Source organism: Cupressus sempervirens, chromosome 11, assembly GCF_028749045.1.
Source record: "Cupressus sempervirens isolate cs-2001-9-10 chromosome 11, ASM2874904v1, whole genome shotgun sequence".
NCBI lineage: Eukaryota > Viridiplantae > Streptophyta > Pinopsida > Cupressales > Cupressaceae > Cupressus > Cupressus sempervirens.
This window is the reverse complement of record NC_143128.1, coordinates 389,263,043-389,270,762: the sequence shown is the minus strand read 5'-3', so window position 1 is coordinate 389,270,762 and position 7,720 is coordinate 389,263,043. Positions and strand designations below refer to the sequence as shown.

The window sequence follows — 7,720 nt, the reverse complement described above, 5'->3', positions numbered from 1 at the left end:
ATTGTGTATGTCATCGAGACTCATTGGATGATGTCAGTAGTGGACAGGTAATGTTTATTTATGTTTTGATTAAATACATGTACATATATTTCAATATCACTTTCTCTTGATTAAATGTATGTATGTATTGATATCACTTTCTCTTGAATTTATATATAGGGGTCAGCACATCCTAGTGAGCACCTTGATACTAGTCAGTCTTCAGAGTGCGTTGTGAGGAGGCGTGGCGATGATAGTCCTGCACGTGATGATCTATTTTTTTTTTATCTAGATGATTTGTTGTAGACTTTCATCCAGAGAGACATTCATATATGTTAGATAGACACTTTATATACACACATGATGCATGTTATATTTATATTTGATTTGATATAGATGTACCTGGATTTACATGTCTACATGTGTGCACACTATATTTATATTTGATATTATCTTCTGATAGATCTCTAGATAGATACATGTTTTTGTTATTTTTTTTCAAGATGATTGATACATGTTGCATTATGTTGTGGAATCTAATGTACATACTAGATCTAGATCTAGTATATTATAAATTGTTTCTATCTAAGATATGTAAGTAATTTATTTAGATATGTACGTGCATGTTTAATATATTGATTAAATTTAGATATATATATAGTTCATGTAATTTAAATGTATGGTAATATATTGAACATGTATTAAATGTTAAAGTATCAGGTAATTAGTTGTACATAATTCCTAACTCAAGTAAATCTATAGAACTCATCCCTTTTATTTGTACACATATCCTAGAATTTTATCCCCTTAAGCCCAATGTTGTAAAATTCAAGTCCAACTTAAAACATGTACATGTTCAAAATTTAGTTTAAAAAAATTGCAATTTGAACTTGAAAGCTCACATGTCAAGTAATTAGTTAAATCAAAAGCTCACATGTCCTAAAATTGAAAGCACATGTCCTAATTAGTTCTAATTCAAGTCCAACTTAAAACATGTACATGTTCAAAATTTAGTTAAACAAATCGCAATTTGAACTTGAAAGCTCACATGTCCTAAAATTGAAAGCTCACATGTCAGGTAATTAGTTAAATTGAAAGCTCACATGTCCTGAAATTGAAAGCACATGTCCTAATTAGTTAAATTGAAAGCGTACATGTGCCCAAAAATGGATAAGTTAAGTGAAATAGAAAGTTCGATATAATTAAATTTTACAAACTCCTAATTTCATCCTCTTAAGACAAGTGGTGTTCGAATTTCTTTCCCTCAAGGTGCACATGTCAGGTAATTAGTGTACACACATGTACATATAAGTTCATATTTTCTATAATTAGTTACTTTAGAAAATTCAAAATGAAAGAGTAAAAGTTCAATTTAGAAAATTAGTTATTCCACGAAATTTCAAATTGATCAAATGATTCTTCAACCAAATTTCAAATTGTTCTTGAGTTACATTTCAAATTAGGAGTTGTTTCTATCTCATATCAAGTGGATCAACTCATTCTTGGATAACATTTAATATTTTCTCATGATCATCAATATGGAGCCTCCACTTACGTATTCCAGGTCCTTTGACTGGATGAAGAGTTAGACCAGTGGCAATAACATGGTTACTATATTGATATACCTTATTATTAGGTTGATAATCGGTGAAATGAATCCCACTTTTAAGTACTTTTATTTGCTTCAAATATGTTCCTTGTACAACAATAGAACCTGCACATGTACACATTTAAAAAATACATCAATCTTGAATTTAAGTCAAAGAATTTGAATTCATTAAAAATATAGATACTTGACATACATATATACATAATTCAACTATATACTAACCTGTGGGAAAAACAATTTCATCACTTATTTCAGTCTTTGTTAGCTTCTCTCTTTCCATGGTGCAACGTAATAAATAATAGCTAGCACCTTCTACATTTTTTGATTCTGCTATGACTGCAAAAACATTTCCTACACAAACTTATATATGTCAAAATTCTGGATACACGTCATTTACATAAGTACATATATATAATAAAAATTAACCAAAATTATGAAAAATGTATACATGTACATGATCCAAGTATATATATAGTTCATACATACCAACTCTGATCAATCCTGAAATATGGTTATAATCACTAGAAATCAATGGAATATCATCATAGTTTTCATCCTCAAACTCATTCGTATTAATAACATCTAGTGGCACCAAAGTCCATTCACCCACATATCCACGTTCTTGATTAATGCAACCACCATAGTCTTCATCAATATAATTAGGACAAAAACATGAGTATTCTCTTGTATACAATGACCACACATTACTATTTGTACTCATGACTGAATGCAAAGATCATGTCTTCTCTACCCTCTTGCATGCATGCATTGATCTTCTATCAACACCTGAATGTGTACACAAGGTCCATAATTTAGTTAGAGATCATCTAAGGTAACATATTAAATATAAATTTAAGATTCAATTTAAAAATATGAACAAATTAATTTATATATACCTGATACCTCCCAAAACACTCTAAATGGTATGACTCGATCCACTTCTGATGATGTGTTATCTATATTTGTTGGCACCGAAAAATGTGTTTTGCACCACTCAACCACATCATGAGCATTATTAATGTGATATCCTTTATAGTCCATTTGATACTTTCTTAAAGCACGTTTGATACAAGCTCCTGCACCATCATGCTCACCCTTTCCATGTCCACTCTCAAAAAAACTCCAAATGTGTGGTATATTAAGGTATCGAAGATATCTACATAATGCATAAAATGGTCTAGCTGATTTAAATTGTGCTGCACATCCATTTGACCATACCAAATGTTTTTCTATTTTAATGTTTTTGTTTTTCAAATATTCAAAAAATGTCTTAAAACAATGTTCCACAAAATGTGTGTCATGTTCTTTGTCATCACTAATGTAAAAGTGATACTCTTTTTTAATGACTCGTGCTTGATTTGTACTTTCCACACCATCCAGATCAATTTGTGCATGTCGATAAGACACTTGAACCATAATAGTAACCTGCTCTGTATAGTAGTATTCTGCTTGAAGTTGTTTTTGAGATATGAAAGAGTAATTCTTCGCAAAGTCAACAACAGATAGAATTGTTCCAAGTGGGAAAGTTTCTCTTAGTGTTTGAAATTGTTCTACTTGCCACTTAGAAAAAAATGCATGGCGTATATATGGTTGAATCAATTTACAAAAATTTGACATAAATTCTCCAGCCGATATCTCATCCTCTACATATTCTAACCTTGTTGATTCTTTTCCAGCTTTTGTTTCTGACTTTATGTACTTATATCTCTTACATTTTACCATCCTTGTCGTATTAGTATCTTCTTCTCTCAAAGGAAATTTAGTCAAGTTACCACATGTTTCACAAGTTCCTCTTATGCAATCTATTTCACGAACACAATCATTTGGTTTGTCACATAAGATTGATGTTATGAATTGACTCGGTCGTTTAGGAAAAGTATTTTGAGAAGTTTCACCGCTTTCTTCTATCATCTTTCGAAACCCTTCATAGTACAGATCAAATTCAACATGATATCGACAACAACATGTTTCAAAAGATTTATTTATCTTCACAAAATAGGGCTTCAATCTTTCAAACATTGTTTGTCCCATCTTTATGTTAGGATTTAAATTACAAAATGAGAGATACAATTCATGTTGAGTGACATCCAACCAATGTTTTGCGTGTTGAATATATTCCTTGGGCCCAATCCTCTGCTTGATGATATCTCTTCTATTTGGTGAAGGACGAGTATTATCAATCCAAAATTGAATAACTAAGTTCTTAACTGTTTCCCCAATCATGTTAGATTGAGGAGCTCTACACATTAGTGCCCAATTGCCTTCTAATGTACTATCATTCAAATTTTTTCTCCTTTTTAGATAATGTAGTAATGTCTTTCGACTATATCCGAAATGAGATGATAATGAAGAGATCTGTCTATTTTGGGATGTTTTCTTATTTAAAATAGATGTTAGTATCACTCTTCGTGCAATGGATTTATCTGCAGATCTAGTTTTTTTCCCAATGGAATGTAACCCTTCCTTAACACTTTCAACAATATCTTTTTCTAGTTTAGAAGTCCTCATCTTTTTTATACTTGTATCTATACCCAATAGTCTCAGTGGCTCTTTTAATTCATCTTTGAGAAGTGAAATTGATAATAGTTGAGTTTTCTCCACTGTTGATAGATTCTCAAATTGTGCAATTATGTCTTTAGACTTTTTATTCAATTTCCTCTTCGTAGTATGTGTAGGTTGATTAGCATATTCTCTCAATGTTTCCACATCCATTTCAACTAAATGATCTATGTTTCTATGATTAATTTTTCTCTTCAATCTTTGAGCTAAATTAACATTCTCATTTGTTGTTTGATCTCGGGCTGCACAAGAAAAAATGAAACAAAGTCTTAAGATACAATCTAGATTTAGGGGACATATATGTATACATATATACATGTTTAACTCAAGAGTGAAATATTATGTACTTGATTAAATTATCTAACCTTCAGATGGTCCTTCTTCAATATCCATTGCTTCATCTTCAATTTCCTCATGTCCAACATTTTCATCATCTACTAGAATTGCACATGCACGATATAACAAATAAAATCAAGTAAGTTTATAAGGGGAAATATCGCTCACTAAATTTAAAAATTAAAGATATAAAGTTTGATAGAGACCTAGAATTCTAGAAAGATCTATATTAGATACTTGCAAGAGATGCACATGTACCTATTTGAACTTGGGATGAACCTTCTCCAATGTCGATAGGTTGTCCTAGTTGACTACGTCCTAAATAAATTCATTTATTTAACTTTAATCATAATCTAATAAACCTTAATGGACTATAAATTATTAACATAATTGAATAAACAAGGTAATTCCCATGCTAAATAAATTCATAATTTAAATTTATTCATAATGTAATATTCACCCTAAGGACTAATATGGACATAATTGGATAAACCCTAATGGCCTAAATATGAACATAATTTCAAATAAACTCTTAATATTAAGTTAATCTAGTAATGCTAATTTAAGATAAATATGATATTCCTAATTGGATTTAAACCCTAATCCTAACTAAATAAACTAATTAAATACATTGGAAAAAATATTGTGCATGTGTACCTGATCTAAGATAGTATCTTGCTAGCGTTTTTTGACGATTTTCATCTTCTTGTTCCTTAGTTCTTCTTCGTGCATATTTACTTGCTCTTTTATCTTTATTTCCCATGTCGTAAATTCTTCCTCCAAAATTTGAAAATAGGTTGAAGTTTGTCAAATATTTCTTTCTACCCAATTCAAAAGCCAATAACTTGATTTCACATAAATGCAAATTGTAAAAAATGAAACTCATATTTATATACAAATTTTTTTTAAAAAAAAACCTCTTTATTAGCCGACTAGACAAAAATCCTAAGGAGCCGACTAGAAAAACACCCCTATGGTCTGCTTCTAAGGGGTTAACCAGATTTCCTAGTTTCGATCGAAACTAGGTGGATAGTTTCGATCGAAACTAGGTGGATAGTTTCGATCGAAACTAGGAAAGGGGTTTGCTAACCGCGTGGTCAAGCTCCCAATAGTTTCGATAGAAACTAAGAAATTTTGTTTCTATCAAAAGTTTGTAAAATAATTTTGATAGAAACTAAGTTTCTATCGAAACTAGCTAGTTAGAAGCCCCCATGAATAGTTTGAAGTTTTTTCAATGATTTCCTTTCTTCGGAGTTGAACTACCAGGTTCAAATGGAGCACTAAAGACCTGAAATTGTACATGATTGAAGTACTCTAAACTAGCTTTCTAATGACTATGAATTTGGTGCTTTTCAAATTTTTTAGGTATATATATTTTAACATGAATTAAATATAGGTTTATTGTAAAAAATAAACTACGATATTCAACGCTCATGGAAAAATAGTAAATATAAAAATTAAATTTTTGAAAAATAAGTACAGTCTCCGTATTTGAGTCACCTTTCAATCAAATTTTACTTTTTAAAAATTGGGTAAATATATAATAAGTTACATGTGTCAAAAGCCACGTATATCTAAATTAGTGTTATGCCAACTTTAAACTACAATAAAATATGAAATACTAATGATAAAGATATAAGACCAACTCTATGGTTTAGGTATGCATGTTAACAAACTAAGTTCAAAAGAATCAAATTGATATCTATTGTAGAAAAAAGGTTATGTGTGTCAAAAACAGTGTCACTCTTTAAAAATCAAGTTTTTGATATCATACCAATTTTCGTAGGAGAAAAAATAATTCAATAAAATAATTTTTTTTCCAAAAAAAAATAAGATTTAGAATCTACACACAAAATCCTAAAAGACTCTAGTTTACTTCATCTTCAAATTCTTAACCGTTGAACATGGATTTGCATTTGAAAGTGAACGTTTTCTTAAAAATTCAGAGTTCAGTGTCAATTTAGGCAAAAAAGTGTAACCCACTATTGTGGGTTCACCCAAGACCCTCATCTCTTCATTTTGAAAGGTTGAATGAGAATTTGCATCGAATTTTTGCTAGAATTCATACTCACATTTGCTCATATTCACATACACAAAGATCAAGTTTGACCAAAAGTTGAGCAGATTTAACAATAGTTGACTTGAGTTGACTAGTTTTGAAAAGAATTTTGAAATAATTATACGAAATTATTTAATTAAATGGAGTACTTACTTCTAATTAATTAAACAAACTTATTTAATTAAATGAGAAGCCATTCCTAATTAATTAAATGAAGTTATTTAATTAAATAAGAAAAGTGTCTCTAATTAATTAAAGATTATTTAATTAAATAGAAAAAGTAATTATGAGAGCATATCTCATTTTATTTAATTAAATATCTCAACAAAATCTCTCTTCAGTTCAAAAAGGGAAATTTCCAGTTCACTATTGATCAAAAATGAGTTAAATCAGTTAACTCCTTTTTCTACTCAAATTGAATCAATTAACTCCTTATTTTACTCAAATCAAATCTGTTACCTCCCTTTAATTTGGAAATCTCCCTTTATGACTGAACTTCACCTTTAATCCTAACCGTTGATTGAAATCGATCTCAACCATTGATGAATTTCAGGAAAGTCTATTTAAGAGACCCTCATCTCTTCATTTTGAAAGTTTGAATGAGAATTTGCATCGAATTGTGGTTGGAATTCATACTCACATTTGCTCATATTCACATACGCAAAGATCAAGTTTGACCAAAAGTTGACCAAATTCAACCACGGTTGACTTGAGTTGACTAGTTTCGAAAAGAATTTTGAAATTATTTAATTAAATGGAGTACTTACTTCTAATTAATTAAATAAAGTTATTTAATTAAATGAGAAGCCATTCCTAATTAATTAAATGAAGTTATTTAATTAAATAAGAAAAGTGTCTCTAATTAATTAAAGATTATTTAATTAAATAGAAAAAGTAATGATGAGAGCATATCTCATTTTATTAAATTAAATATCTCAACAAAATCTCTCTTCAGTTCAAAAAGGGAAATTTTCAGTTCACTATTGATCAAAAATGAGTTAAATGAGTTAACTCCTTTTTATACTCAAATTGAATCAGTTAACTCCTTATTTTACTCAAATTAAATCTGTTAACTCCTTTTAATTTGGAAATCTCCCTTTATGACTGAACTTCACCTTTAATCCTGACCGTTGATTGAAATCGATCTCAACTGTTGATGAATTCTAGTAAAGTCTATT

General features: G+C 29.6%; 1 long non-coding RNA gene across 1 annotated transcript; it reads right to left on the bottom strand.

Moving 5' to 3' along the window:
- Positions 1–1,854: 1,854 nt before the first annotated feature.
- On the bottom strand, positions 1,855–2,238 carry LOC149529667 (uncharacterized). The gene is made up of 2 exons (XR_016358331.1): positions 2,075–2,238; positions 1,855–1,939 (listed from the first exon to the last, which is right to left on the bottom strand). It is a non-coding gene; the product is annotated as an uncharacterized LOC149529667 (long non-coding RNA).
- Positions 2,239–7,720: the final 5,482 nt, after the last annotated feature.